The 15,703-nt window shown below is 52.0% G+C and overlaps 1 protein-coding gene across 2 annotated transcripts in view; it reads right to left on the bottom strand.

The window, feature by feature from the left end:
• Cd82 (CD82 molecule) overlaps positions 1–15,020 on the bottom strand; it is a 43,754-nt gene extending 28,734 nt beyond the window's left edge. The window contains exon 1 of one of the 2 annotated variants that reach the window (XM_032903762.1): positions 14,797–15,020. The gene's annotated coding sequence lies outside the window, so the exon portion shown is untranslated. Of the gene's footprint in view, positions 1–14,432; positions 14,573–14,796 lie in introns of those variants that run through there. The other variant, XM_032903761.1, reaches the window with a different exon arrangement.
• Between the last annotated feature and the right edge of the window lie 683 nt (positions 15,021–15,703).

A 15,703-nucleotide genomic window follows, 5' to 3' on the forward strand; every position in this document is an offset into this window, starting at 1 on the left:
TCCCAAATGCTACTTTTATTAAAAGATAGATTCTCAATGATCTGAGCCCTGCTGTCTTCAGACTCAGATGACCTTGAATTCTAATCCTTCATTTTCTGTGTGCTGGGAACCCGGGCATGAGCTTCCACACCTGGTCTATATGGTGCTGGGGACTGTACCAAGACTCCATGCACACCATGTGAACTCTACCAACTGAGCCACACCACCAGCCCCTGTGACTTAGCTGAATCTCCACTTCCACCCCTGCAAAAGGTCCAGAGTCTCTGCTCCCCCTCCCTTTAGGAGGTGTTTGGCCTGTTGGGTGGAGACACAAGGGGACACAGCATTACACACAGGGAGCTGGGGTGAAGGCTGGGGTGATCCTTAGAGAGGATCTTCCTGACATCCAGCTCCAAGCACTGGCCTAGGCTGGGAGAAGAGGAGAGGATGGAGCCCACTCACCTGTCCCCCCTGCCTCAAACCCCCTCCTGTCCACATCCAACCCCCTTCCCCCGCAGCTCCTGTATACCTGCCTACAGGTCCTTTGAGCCTCCTCTACCCCTTGTCTCTGGGACCTCCTCTCTGGCAACCACAGAGCCTGTGAATACACGGGTCAAAAGCCACCTCACCCAGCAGATGCCTCAGAGGCCATTCACATTGGTTCTCTGCAGGGCCAGCACCAAGCTCTAGAGAGGTGGTGGCCCAAGACACCTAAGGGTAGCAGGCTGCCCACTCTGGAGGCTTGAATGAGGGCTGTCCCCACCTCCAGCAAGCAGTGACAACTGACACAGTACAAGCGCTCAGCTGTTAAGGCAGAAACCCGAGGAAGCTAGCACTGTACTTCCCGACTGGGACCCCTAGGGCTCTTGGGTTCTGTGGGACAGCAGGGGCGCCAAGGCCAGGAGACTTATCAAGGGTGGCTGTAGGGTTAGCCAGGATAGCTGGACACAGACAGACCTCTCCTCACACAGGTACAGAGGAGTCACTGCTGGGGATAACCAGGGAAATAGGGGGTTAATGAGGCAGAGAGGTGAGCAGGGAAGAGTGGAGAGGGAGGGAGGGAGAGGGGGAGAAGACAGACAGACAAGAGCCTCCTCTTTCAGACTTTAGGTACTTGTAGATGTGCTTGTGGGAGTCACTCAGAGGGAAAGCATGCAAATCCCAGGCCCTGTTGGTCTACCAGGAGTCAGGCCCCAGGCCTTGAGTTCCCATTTGTACCATGTCTTGTAAACAGGGGCCTGTGTGTCTCCTTGGGCTCCTAAGGGCCTTGTGCCTCTGGCTCTACCTCTCCTCTGCTCTCCCCCATGACTACAGCAGCTAGCTACCTGCCTCCCCTGCTTGTTCTCCTCTCTCCAGCTTCCTGAGTAGTCCTCTGGGCTCATCTTTATCACCAGAGAGGGTAGAGGGGACTTGGAGCCTAGCCATCTACCACACCCAAAGTAAGGAGAAACAAACGACAAGAAGGAACGTTTTTTCGGGGTCAGGAAGTTAGGACAGAATCTTGTCAGACCGCCTAGGCTAGCCTCAGACTTGTGGCAATCCTCATGCCTCAGCCTTCCAGGTGCTGGGGTTATAAGCTTATGTCATGGGCCTGACTGGGAGAAGGAGCCCAGTGTCAGCCAGCAGCAGGAAAGACAGCAACACCAATCCTAAAGAGCCTGCGGGCTCCCTTACATGCAGCTGTCGGGACTCCAGGGAGGAAGAAAAGACCAGAAGCCAGCTGGACCAGCTCTTCCCTTCATCATTTGTGGTCCCCAAACCTTAGTTTGCCAATGTGTGACACCCTCTACTGAGCTCCTAAAATGGGTGGGAATCCAGGCCCTTACTTCCATGCTCATACTCTGCTGTCCTCACAAGACCACTGCTTCCCTCCCGCCTGCTGTCAGGGTGTCTGTGCTCTAATGACCAGCATAGACCAGAACACTTCCTGTCAGCCTGAGAACACCCCTCCCCCCTCAGGTCTGGAAACTGAGGCCTGGGAGGTCAGGACTCGGCCTACCAAACTCCCAGGTTAGAACTGGCAATGCCAACGCACAGCTGTGGGGCTAGCATTCACCCTGTCCTTCTGTCCGTGTCCTGACCCCAGTACCAGGGAACAACATCCTGTCCTAGGGTAGATGCAGGGTAGGGAGCCACTGGTATTTCCACAGAGCGACAACTCAGGGGTTGTTAGTATTCACCAGTGCCCCAGGGGCCTGCAAGTCACCATAGCAAAGCATCCTCTTCCTTAAAAGATAAGCGATCACTCAAGGTTAAGACCTGAGAGTCACAGGTCTGAAGCTGACAGTGCCTGGAGCACACTCGACTGTAAACACTGAGCCCCAGGCCCTGGCCCAACATCTGCTCTAATGCTGTGCTCAGGCCTGGCTGGGGAGACCACTTAGACTAACCAAGTAGCCAGGCTAGCCTTGTCACCAGCTACTTGTGCTTGGGATTAGAAGCTTATGCCACCATGCCTGGTGAGGAGAGAAATTCAGTTGTCAGCCTACAGCGGGGACAATGTAACAACACCAGGTCCTAAGCTATGGACTCTCCTCCACTAGGCTTCAGGGCCCTAGGGAGGCGGAACAGGAACCAGTTTGACCAGCTGCTTGGTCAGAGGAACAAGGTTTCCTCTAGGGAGGTCAGTGGCCTAGAAGGAGGAGGACAAGGGGTGACAGACATTCAGGCAGAGCAGTAGGCCCCGAACCCTGATGTGTGAAAGTCTGCAAAATCCCGTTTACAGGACACACAGGTTCTAGAAAAGGCCATGGGTAGAGGGTAGCCAGAATCCTGCCCCCACCCAGGGTTTCACATGCCAGGTCTGGGGACAGCCAGGACCATCACCTTCCCTCTACATGATTTCCACACCAAGTGATGATCCTAGCCTGGTTCTTCATGGGCTCTTGTCTCCCTCACATCCCGGCCCTACCAACTCAGTGCAGAGCAGTCTCTGGGGCTGAAGAGAGAGGGTCCCAAAGTCCTTCCTTCTTCAGGAGGCAGTGTGGTGGGGGAAGGGCAGGTACCAAACAGAGTTGGCAGCATAGCCAAGTCCTCCTGAGCTATGGGATCTGGGCAGCTTGCTCAGCACACTGTCACTGTGAGAACAGACTATGTAACACCTCACCTCTTTGTCCGATTCCCAGGGAGTCTGAGGGAGTGCGTGAGAAACTATCTGTGGTCAGCAGCTATAAAACACAGGGTATCATTATAAGAAAAGGGGAGTGGGCGCCCCGGGGGAAGTGTGGGATTGGAGTGCCCAGCCCCACCCCCTCCAGTTGGTCACCTGAGCAGGCCCTTCCACTCTTCTCCCTCAGATTTTTTTTTTTTTTTTTTTTGAGAAATGGGCACTGGTGACCTCTACCTGGGAGGTTGACCAGGTACAAGAATTTCCTGAAAACAGCCTCAGGCAGGCCTGGCTTACACCAGATGCTTACAGAAGCTCAAGCCTCCTTCTGCTGTGTGTGACCAGCAGAGCCCAGGCTGAGGGAAAGTTTCTGGCTTCCGGGAGCACATACCAGCTGGGGAACAGGAGACGTGGACTTAGATCACATTACTGAGGAGTCAATGGGGAAACAGAATAAGGCCCTGCCCTAGGAACAGCATGGAGATTGGCTTTTCCAAGTATGGCTGGTGTCTCCCTGGGTAGGCAGTGCTGGGAAAGGTATGGCAGCTTTTTCCTACCCAGAAAGAGAAGGTCAAGGCAGGTGAGTGAGGGGCATGACAGAGGTTAAAGTGTGCTGTAAGCCAGTCTTCATCAGGCTTGTGTCCTCACACAGACGCCCCACCAGCATCGGGCTCTCTGGGGCTGAAGGGAGAGGGCATGTGCCAGGGCCTCAACTCTCCTTTCTGTAAAATGAGGGCTCTCCTATGTATAAAATTCCTCACTCACATAGTGTCCATATGGGAGAAGGGATGGGGAGGGCAGTCATTAGGCATCACTGGGTGAGCCTTTATTAAACAGGACACAAGCCCCACCATTCCACCAAGCTGGCTTCAAGGGCTGCCCTGCAGGATCTCCTGGGAGGATGGTGTGTTAGAAGTGTCTGTCAAGTGGCAGAGGACTTGTCGGGCATGTGCAAGTGCCTGGGTTCAATCTCCAGTGTGAAATGGGGGGGGGGCAGAAATGCATATTCTCAGTCCAGTGAGAAGGTTCAGCAAGTGAAGGTGTTTGCGGCCAGGCCCCATGTGGTGGAAGGAGAGAACAGATTCCCACAACGTATCTATCCTCTGACCTCCACACAATCCTCCCAGTCTTCATACACATACTAACAAATTATAAATATGTAATAAAAATTAAAATGCACACTCACAGACTATATCCCATCCCAATCCCACCAAAAACCATGAAGCAAAGCTCTCTCAAACTTTCGAATGACTGGCACGCATACCAGTAACGCTGTGAAAACTACGGCACCTGTGGAGGCCCACCTCCCTCTCCCAAGATGTCCTGCCAGGGGATCCCTTCCCGGAGTCCTTGTTTCCAGAAGGAAACAGAAAGGAAGAGTCACTGCAGGGGCAGGACATAAAATAGTAAAGTGATCCCATGATTAGTTAATGATACCACAGGCTCCATGGGAGGAGGGTCCAAAGTCACACCAAAGACACCTCTTGCAGTCTCCTGTCTATCCTTTCTAAACACAACAAGCCAGTGTCACACACTGCCCTTCCTGTGACCTTGAATCCAGAGACCACCAGGCCCAAAAGCCACCTGGAGGATTTTACTACTCTGTGGTGGTCAGAAGGGCTGAGAACACAAGGCAGGTAAGCACAAGGTGACTACCTCAGCCTCAGAGGTCAGTATGAAATATTCAGCTGGGGCAGGGAGGGGCTCAGCAGGCAAGGACAGCCTCTCTGCATCTCACTTCCCAGACCTGGAAGTCAAGCTATGGCCAGCGCCCCCCTCTATGCCTAGGCCAAAGCAAGCAGGGGCCCAGGCTCACAGGAAGCCACTCCTCACAACCTCAATCTGAGGGTGTAAACACTTCTTTTACAGTTTGCTTTTAAAAGCCAAAGCACCAAATTGTTCACAGTGGTTATCTCTGAGTAATTATTTCCTTTAGTATATGGTTCTGTGCACTGCAAATTTTTCCAGAAAAACCTCTCTTCAATTATTAGAAAAGTTTTCCAGTTTTGTTTTCCATTTGGTTCTGACAGTACCAAAGTTCTTTTTGTTTGTTTGTTTGGTTGGTTGGTTAGTTGGTTTTTTTTTTGTTTTTGTTTTTCTTGGTTTTTTTTTTTTTTTTTTTTTTTGTCTTTTTGCCACTGTTGTTCTGGGGACACATAGGTGCATTACGTTGTGACTGTGTGTATGTGTCTTCACACATTTATGGGCACACGGGTGGAAGCCGGAAGTTCACGTCTGGTGTCGTTCTGGAATCACTCTCCACTTTATTTACTGAGATGGTTCTCTCTCCCCATTTCCAGCCAGTCTACCCGACAGCTCACCCGGGGGATCCTCTATCTCGGTCTCCATGTGCTGTGGTTACTGGCAGCTGCCATTCCTGCCTGGCTTTTACATGGGTCCTGGGAATCCTCACACTTACAGGGCCCATGTTTTATCCATGGCCCATGTTTAATCTCCTCAGCCCATGAGATTGTTTTGCTTTGGTTTTTAAGTCTACACAATCACCCCCACCCCTTTTAGTGTTAGAATAATTACTGGGATCCTCTCCACACCTGAGTCCAGGCCAGGCTCACTCAATCTGAACACTGACTGAGTCCACGGAGGTTCAAATCCCCAGCTGGCCCTTGCCACTTCCAGCAGCCGTAGTGAGCACCCTCCCTCCAGCTCAGGGCTGCCTGGCTCAGCCCTCATTTGCCACTGTCACCAGCTTACCAGCTCCTGGCGTCATGAGGGTGGCGGCATTCCTTACTCACCTGGAAGCCAAGGCTGCATATTGCCAAAGTGCTATAGGCAGGCTGGGTATGACAGGCCGAGGCAGGAGGATCTCTGTGAGTTTGGACTAGCCTTGTCTACATAGTGAGTCCCAGGACAGCCAGGCTATGTAGAGAGACCCTGTCTCAAACAAACAAACAAACAAACAAACAAACAAACACCAACCAGTCGCCTGGCTACCATTTGGAGTCCCAGGGTCTGGAAGAATCCCATCGTGGTATAGGGACCTCCTAGTAGTTCTCTGCTTACTTCTTACAATGCACACGAAGCAAAGAACAAGGCACCATGGTATACCATCTCCTGGTAAAAAAGAGGTCTCTACTCTGCCCATGATGATACAGCAGAGAAATGGGCCTGGGGATCTTTTGGACAGACTAGAGCAGAACACATATCCTCCTTTTCCTGGCTAATGTGCATGTGTGCGCGCGCAAGCATGTGTGTGTGAGTGCACGTGCAAGCATGTGTGTATGTGGGTGCGTGCATGCGCATGCGCACACGCGCGCGCGCGCGCACACACACACACACACACACACGTAGAGGCCAGGGTTCAGAGAAGTAGACTGTCTACATGACAGAGCATGACTCAAGGCCTAGACACCTACTCACTCATCCTGTGACTTCAAAGACATCCTCTTCAAATGAGTCTGCCGAGTTTCTCTGTGCTCCCTCTATAGTGAAGCCTCGGCCATCTCCCTGTAGGCACACTGATAATTCATCTCCTGAGACAGCCGGTGGGAGATTATTTGGCTCCCCACAGATGTGCAACTGCTAACTGTTGTTACTACCAACATGTGGTGACTATGTGTGCACCAAGTACTTACTCCACACCAGGCACTGTTTTGAAGGGCCATGTATGCCTGTGTAGGAACACACATCTTCTCGCCACTTGTTTCACTGTGGAGAGACCTCTACTGAGCACACACTTCTAGCCTTGCCCCCACCCCCACCCTTCTTCATTCCCTGCCCCAGCTCCAAGGGCTGCTTATCTGATGGGCTCCTCTAGGAGACACACTAGGTCGGCTAGGCCAGGCTTCACCTGGTGCAGAGCCAGTGCGCCTGCAGAAAGCTGCCGTCCTGCTGTTGTCTGCAATACCACCTGGTCCTGCAGCGAGGCAGGATCTGGACAAGTGCCATCTGGGGTCAAACAAGTGACTCCAGCAATTCCATAACAGACAGTGTGCATGGCCCTTGCCCAGATCTGGTCAGTCCTGCCTTAGGTGTGCATGCCTGTTAAGCTCATTGGGCCCTCACTTGATGCCCTGGTGTAAGCTTTATTAGCCCCATCCCCATCCCACAGGTGAGCATGTTGAGGCTTACAGAGGCAGTTAAGCTGTCCTTGTCAGATGCTGGTGACAAGCTCTAGTTGCTGGCTGGGTCACATCTATGCTACCTAAGACACTCTCCCATATCTGTTGTTGGTTGCCCAATCAGGCTGTGACCCAGGCACTCCCAGGGAGTCTCCTGGGCCTTGACAAGCTGATATGTACTTCAAACCAACACTCCACCCCTCCTCTGAAAGCACAGGATTGGTTTATAACCAAAACCCAATGTTCCTCAAGTTTACATAATCCATTTTCTTCAAATATGTTTCTTTTGTAACTCTGTTGTGTGAGTGTGTTCCCTTTTCAAATTAAATATCAAAATAATTTGGGCTTCTGGCATAAAGTTCAGAAAAATAAGGAAACTTTAAAAGACAAAAGATGTCTCTAATTTGCACATTTGATTATAGTAATGTACATATTTATTGGGGAGTTTGTTTGCCTTTATGTATATAAATGTACTGCGTGTGTGTCTGATGCTCGCAGAAGCCAGAAGAGGATGTCAGAACTCCTTGGAACTGGAATTACAGGTAGGTGCAACCTACCATGTAGGTGCTGGGAACCAAGCCTAGGTCCTCCGTGAGAGGAGCGGGTGCTCTTAACTGCAGAGCCAGCTCTCTGGTCCCTGGTTGATGGTTTTCTTCTTGCTATTATTGCATCTGTCTATCTGTCCATCTGTCCATCCATCTGTCCTTGTGCGTGTGCATGTGCGTTCGTGTGCATGCATGTGTGCGTGTGCGTGTGTGCGTGTGTGTGTGTGCGTGCTGTGGCATACATGTGGAGGTCACAGGACAACTTTTGAGAGTTGGTGGCCTCCTTCCACCACGTAGTTCCTGGGGTTTGAACTCATGTCATCAAGCTTGGAAGTGAGCGTCCTTACAGGCTGAGCCACGTCTGGGTCGTCTTGCACACATTTCAGCAGGTGTTTATCTGCACTGGGCCTTGGCGAGGAGCCAGGGAGAACAGCCCGTACCATTCAGTGCCTGCAGAGCCCCTGGCAGCTGCTGGGCATTGACAATCTCCATCTTCCTCCTGGGCTGGCTCGATACAGGGTAAGTCCAGCATTCAGATGTCCTCTCCCCAGGAAAAGCCCTCATCTGCCTGCCCATGGGGGCCTCCCATGTGCCTGGATGACAAAAGCCACACACGGCAGCTGCAGGATGACAGTTACAGCTCTGCAGTCTGGGAAGGGCTGTAACGGGTCTGAGGTTTCACAACAGCACTGAAGGACAAGCTGAAGTAGGAGCCCGGATGCCTGGACTTGAGGTTCAGTGCAGCCTCAAGGCTCCAGCCTCCCAGGGACGCAAAGCCTGTTTCTTGTCAACAACAGCGGCCAGAAGCAGCGAGTATGTAGACAGCTCGTATGTAGATGCCCGGGACTGTCAGAAATCTTTTCACAAGCATTAGCTCCTATGTCACTGCCAGACAGCACAGTGGTCCCTTGGTTCTTGGAAAGGACATCAAACCTGGGGATGGCCAGAGTCCCTTATAACAGTAGTGTAATGTTTGGACTATCTAAGCACTTCCGGTGTGCTTTGAGTCATCTCTAGTTGTCACTCTATGTCATTAGGAACTAATGACAGCTCCACAAAGCCTTTCCACATGACAGTTTTCCCCCAACCACACTGTGTCTACAGCTTACTGATTGCAGATGTGGAACTCCTACTTGTGGGATGGCTAATCCTAGCTACCAATGGGACATGCTCTAGGTCATCTAGGAGACCAGCCTCTGGGATTACCTGTGAAACATTAGCTAGGCTAGGTTAATCGAAGAGAGAAAATGCACCCTGAGTAGGCAGCTCCAATCAACGGCCTGGGGTATCAGACTGTGCAAAAGGAGAAAGCTAGCTGAGCATAAGCAATCTTCTCTCTCTGTTTCCCAACTATAGATATAATGTGACCAGCCACCTTAAGCCTCTGCCCTCACAGTGTCCCCTACCACAGCAGACTGTGTCCCTTCAAACTGTGGGCCAAAACACCCCCCCACACACACACACACATAACAAGTACTCTGCTTATCAAGTATTCTGTCTCTGCAGTGAGACAATAATGGACACACTGTGGACAAGGAGAGCCAACTCTGTGGCTGTCCCCTTCACAGGAACTGACACTGGCACTAGGGGGTACAGATGCTTGCCCAACCATGCATTCAGTTGGCAAGCAGCAGCAGTGGCAAGCATCCTGGGGAAGTTGGATTCCACAGTCTCTGACCTTGCCTAAGATTCCTGAAATCCCCCAAGGGTTTTGGGAAGTTTCCAGAGCATATGCTGCCTAAAGTAAAGAAATCAGTTAGGGGTTCTCTCCCTGCCCCAGATTCCTCAAGAGTTCCATACCAGAGCCACGATCTAAACCTATGCCCAAATGTCCACCCTCCAGCACCCTGTTCAGAGATTGCAGGCCCAGAACTCAGAGCTGCTCCACCGTGGGACTCCAAGCTTAACAAGGAGAGTCCAGCTAGGGTCCAAAAGACACAGAAGCTACATCACAGGCCAAGAAGTTGGGAGGAGCATTTTCCAAATGTCCAGGTGGTCTGTGGATAATGCCTGGCCTAACCATCCTGGAGGGCACCTTTGCCTCGCCCTGGCCCAAGACCCACATATAGTAGCTGCCAGCTGCTTCCAGGAACGTGCCTGCTGCTGAGTAAGGGTTCACTGAGGGATACAGAGGTCCCTCACCAGGCTGGGACTGTAGGAAGTCATTGTTTCCCTCTCTGTAGAGTAAAGGCCAGGCTTTATGGGAAAGCAGAAGCCCTGTGTGAAACCATGAAAGTCTAGGCAGTCTATTTACCTCCTTGTGCAGGTTCTAGGCCCCGCTTCCTCAACGTGTGGTCTCTCAAAGAAGTCACCAAGGCTCTCACAGGGAGCTGAATCCAACTGAACCCCCCCACCCCAAAAAAAAAACTTTATTCAATCAGCTGTCATTTTCTGAGTGTGCACTGTAGACTAAGATACATAAAGGGACAAGGTAGTCCCTCCCGGGAGGTTTCTTTTTACCACAAACCAGCAGGACCAAAGGGAAGTTAAGTCATGGGGGGACCCAGGTAGAAGAGCCAAGAATCACCCAACAGTTAGAAATGACTAGTGTCATGGACATCTCATGCATGTGTATCAGAGGGGCACAGGTGGCGAGGCAGAGGGCACACTGAGGGAATGTCCTTGGTAGAACTGTACAAACCAGTCAGATGCAGACCCTGACCATAGTTTTCAGCCATTGAGCATCTGCCCTATGACCAGTATGAAATGCTGTTTCCCATGCAAGTGTTTGTGGTGTCTTACACCATCCCACAAAGCCATAACCACCATTACCACCATTTTCCCAATTCATAAACTGAGTCTCAGAAACGGTTACAGAGCTAGGAAGTGAAAGTCTAGAGTGCAATGTTGGGCTGCATGCCATACATACTATGTGCTGGGCCATGTGCCATACTATGTGCTCAAGCTCTATTGGGCAGACTGAAGGGACAGAATAGGAAAGAGCACAATTACTCACACTAAGGGCATTGCTCGGCCCACTGTACTGAGTCCCAGGTGTGCATATGCGTGTCACCTGAACACCAAGGAAACACTGGCTAACAGCAGAGCCAGGAAGGGACTCCTAGAGAGAAGAGGGAATTTATCTACGTTCACACAGTGGACAAACGCCAGAGCTGGACTTTGTGACAAGATCAGAACGCAGGCCTCTGATCCTCTCAGCTGTTTCTGCGTGTCTGTCCTGTGTGTCTGTCATCGGCTGTAACAGGAAGTGCGCTGTGGTGCAGGGGAATCCCAGGAGTGAGTCAGGAGTAAGTCAACTGGACAATCCCAGCTGGACCCTGCGGGGCACTGGCTTCAGGGTTGACTCCTCTCAGGAAGACAGCATCAGTGGCTGAGGGGAGGGGAGGAACACATCCAGACCACTGGACCCTGTTTACCTCTGAGCTTTCCCTTCTGGCTTCTCAGACCCAGGCTGGCTCTTTCCTGCTGAGATTAAACAAGTCACAACCCCATCTTGTCCCACAGAAGGGTCCAGGCTGAGCAGCCTGGGTTCTACCCACCCTTCCTGCTAGCAGCCTTTTGCAGAGCCAAGTCCTGGCTGTTTGAAGCTACTGATTGTATCACGACTACAACCCAGTTTCCCACACAGGAAGTGGGCATAAGAGTTTAGAGCAGAGGCCTAGGCTAAACTCTTGATGCAGGAGAACCAGCAGGCTTCAGATCCTCTAAATCCAAAACAATGCTCAGGGCTTAGGCTGCTGGGTCAGCTGCCACTGTCTTGAGATCTCCCCCCCACACACACACAAATGTATGAGGATCTGACCTTGTTTGGCCCTCAAGGGAAAATGGGTAGGTCTCCAAAGTGAAGGGAGTTGCCAGCCAGTGGGAACTTCCGCTTCTAAAATAAGGGGCTCTCCTGCATGTCAAACTTCAGAGTACCCTCGGGGAACCAAAATACACCCCTTGTGGGAATCTTGTGCCCAAATGATCAGTCCTTCACTCCAGCCTTTTCTGGGCTGAACAGGGAAGCCTGGGTACTTTTCCTGCCCATCCTGATCAGATACTCACAGCTAATTGGCACAGTCTCCCTGACTCTGCCCAGACCCCACCCCCCATGGTGAACATAGGTCATTCTTGGAGGCCACCATCCTGTCACTCAACAGCATTCACCCTCCCTATGACTACCACCCACTTAGTGTGGTCACCTTTTGAGCCCTACTTGTGCTCCACCGGCAGGGCATAGCTGGATTCCACCACTTTTGGCTGTCTGTCATTCCTAACCTGTAGTCTTCTCTCACCAAAAGTCCCCTGGACTTCCTCTACCCCTGCATATCTTGCACACACAGTGTCAAGCTGTGCACCACTCCCCTGCCTTAAACCCTTCAAGGCTCCTCAATTCCCAAGACACAAGCCCAAGCTTTTCCCTCACAGAGCTCTTCTGGAGTTCATCCCTTCTACCATTTCTACTTTAATACTCTGAGAGCCTTAGCTAGACCAGTGGTTCTCAGCCTGCGGGCTGTGACCCCTCTACAGTCAAAGCAGCCCTTTCACAGAGGTTGCCCATGGTCACTGAAAACACAGTTATATTTACATTACAATTAACAATAGTGGAATTGCAGTTACGAAGTAGCAACAAAAATCATTTAATGGTTGAGGGTCACCATACAAGAGGGATTGTATTAAAAGTTCCCAGCCATTAGGAAGGTTGGGAACCACTGAGCTAGACCAGCAACCCAGCCATTTTTCAAGAGCTCCATCGACAAGCTGACCTTGCCTTTGAGCATCTCCCTCTGTCCAAAAATCCTTCCGGCCCACCTTTCTAGTCCTTAAGGCCCCAAAGGTCCCTCTCATCCTTTCCTCAAGTATCTTGTGTTACATCCCTGACTCAAGCTCCTTCCTAGATGCTGACTGAATGGTGTGGACCCATCATTGTGCCATTGCTTGACATTTCATGTCACAGAATGGGAGGGGTGATGGAAAGGTCCCACATACACTAGGCAAGTTAGTACTGAATGTCTCCTCCTAAAGGTGCTCCCTTCTCACTGTAGCAAATTCTCATCTAATGCCACCAAAAAGCTGACATTCATGGAGCAGGCAGTGTGTGGGTAAAAGATTAATCAGGACTGGGGAGTCCAGGCAGAAAGTCCTGCTCAAGTCTAAACCCCATCCCTGCTGCTCACTGGTTCTCCAGAGTATCCTCAAAGATTCTGTGCTCCACCCCCACCTCCACACGCAGTCTTTTCTCCACATGGCCCAGCCTTCAGCCAGGCTTTCCAGAGTACTTTACAGTAGACTCTACAGCAGGATCTCACCTCCCCCCAAATTTCACATGTAGCACCTTCCATGCCTTCTGTGCCCAACCCTCATCACACAGACCATGTGCCCTTCCTGCCATAAACTGAGTTTGCAGTAAAACAGCCCATACCAGCCTCACAGCCACTAAAGCCTCACAGACTACTAGGACTTACCCTGAGCTAGCCCAGGCTGTGGGAGAGCCTCTCCAGGAGGGGGATGGGATCAGGGAGCCTCACACACCTCAGGATGAGGGTAATGCTAGGCCCACGAGAGGATGGACTCCTTAAGCAGGTTTTCTTGGGGGGGGTTGTTTAAATTCAATACCTATCATCCCCAAGCAATGTTATGGACTCAGACCTTCTTTTGTCCAGGTAACAGACTTTCTGACCCACAAAAGAACAAGATGACGTTGATGGCTGGTGTCAGTTTCTGACTCTGATGAGGTCAGGGATGGGACAGCTGCAGCTACCCGTCAGTCATCTAAACCAAGCCAAACCCCAAAGACGGGTTTATTTCCCAGAAGGAAGACAGCACACCACCTGCCCACTGACATCATAGGAGACTTTGAGTAAGGCTTCTGGGCGCTCAGTGTCCTGTCAGGCATGGTACACACAGTTTCACTTAATTCTTGCTACTACTGTTAGGCCATTGCTCCCCAAGTCACAGATGGGGAAACTAAGGTTTAAGGGGAGTGGAATCCAATGAGGCTGAGTGTCAAAGCCTAAATCCTTGGCACAGCCAGGACCCAGGACACCACCACACCAATGAGAAGTGGAGCCCCTTCTGCATGAGTGCCTAATCCCTGGCACAGCAAGGAGCTCTAGGGCTTGCCTAGATTCTGAGCAGGTTTGGACGTTTCCCCTTCTTTTCCCCATGTACCCCAAAAGAAAGTTGCTGCTTCTGCTAACCCTCTAGGCGCTGCTTCCACCAGCTCACCTGGAAAAGTCTGGCTAAGTTTCCACTCCAAGTCCATCCAGTTCAGTGGTGTGCTCAGAAATTGGAAGGAGGGAAAGAATGGAAACCACCTTGCTTTGATGTCCCTTCCAATAACCTAGGGCAACCTAAATCTTTCTCTCAGTGACATTTTACAAAAATCTGTGAGGTCTAGCTATGCAATCTGAAAGCGAGTGTCCTCACACACCACATTGCCTGTCACCTATTAGCCCTCACATTCCTGGCTTTTGTTGAGAAAGGTCACTCTCGGTGATCGAAGCTCATCTCAATTAACTTCCTCCTTCTGGAACCCGAGGAGCTCTGGACTGGGGGCAGGGACAGGCCCCAGAGTCACAGGGCTGGTGTGTGGCGCAGCCAGATCTAGGGAGTTCGGGACTGGAAGGTGAACGATCCTTCTCAGCTACTAACTGTTCTAATCTGTTACCTGTTGTCATGTGGGGCCCCACAGGCTTGGCGGAATAATCCTGCTCGGAAGTCGGGGCTAAGCTAAGTTTGCTTCCGATTATCCTGTCCCCTCCCCCAGGCTTCTCTTACCTGCTGCCTGGGTTCTGGCTACGCGCTTTTAAGTCAGCGTCTTCAGCTGGCGCCCCAACCCGTGTCTGACTGCGCAGCTTGGCTCTGTCCCACTGCTCTCCCCAGCAACCCCCTCCCGAAGTCAGTCCAGAAGCTCAACGGCCTTGTCAGGCCACGCCACGCCCCCCGAGACCACGCCCTCGACACGCCCCCTACAGTGCTTCTCTCCGGGCCCTGCGGGAGGTAGCACCAGACTCCGCCCATCACAGACTCCTAGTGCAGTCAAATGGCCACACCTCTTAGCACAACACTGGGCTGCCCTTTGCCAAGTCTCCAACTCTGCCTCCGGCCCTACAGCTTGGCTCCAAGCAGGACCCATACCGACCTACTCTATCCTAGTGGCGAGGCCAGGTTTGCGCCTTGCTCCTCCTGCTTTGGGCCTCCAGTGGATGAGGCCGGCCCGGGACCCTGAGTTTCTGCCCTTCCAGTCTCTTACATCCTTGTCTAACTGTCTCACCCGCTGCGGTTTCCCTCTTCCTTTCTACTTCCCAATTAGGCCGCCGGCGGTCCTCCGAAGCCCTCCCATTCACCCCTTTGCCTCCAGCACTTTCCCCAAAGGGACTTACCCCTAGGCCTCCAACTGGGAGGCAACTCTCTGGCTCCGCCCCTCCCGTGGATTCTCTGCGCCGCTCCGATTCGGTTCCCCTTAGCAACCTGGCTCAGGGCCGTAGCCCTGGGGCCCGGACGCTGGCATTCTAGGACGGGCGTATCCTGGTGCAATCCGGGAATGGTGTGGGAGCGTTCGCGTTCCAAGACCAGGTCTCCATGTGGAGGCGGCTGGAGTCAAGCACTTTCTGAAAATACTAACAGCTACCAGTGGTTGAACTTTCGCTCGAAGACAGGCAGAAAGCCAAGAGCTGTGAAAGCCCCGATCTTTGAGTTCCTACCACTCATGGGCTACTTTCCTTGCGCCCAGTTTACAGATGCACAGCCCAAGCTTTAGAAAGGGGAAGTCGTGGGCTAACAGCGGAGTCGTTCGAGAACCATTCCAACATCTCGACTCATATTTATGCTTGTCATAGCTTGTCCGGATTTTGGCCCTCGAGGAAGTGGCTCAGGTCAGCCAGCTGTGCTACAGCAGGCTGGTGTGGGTGTGGCAGGAGAGGGCTGAGGGCCGTGGTCGGCTTCTTCTTTGAGAAGGTGGGCTGCCAAAGCCTCCAGATGTCTGCACACACCACCCTGCACTTCCAGACTGTGGACCAGCCTCAGGCAGGTTATCAGGTTAACAACCA

Source organism: Rattus rattus, chromosome 5 (assembly GCF_011064425.1).
Source record: "Rattus rattus isolate New Zealand chromosome 5, Rrattus_CSIRO_v1, whole genome shotgun sequence".
Lineage (NCBI taxonomy): Eukaryota > Metazoa > Chordata > Mammalia > Rodentia > Muridae > Rattus > Rattus rattus.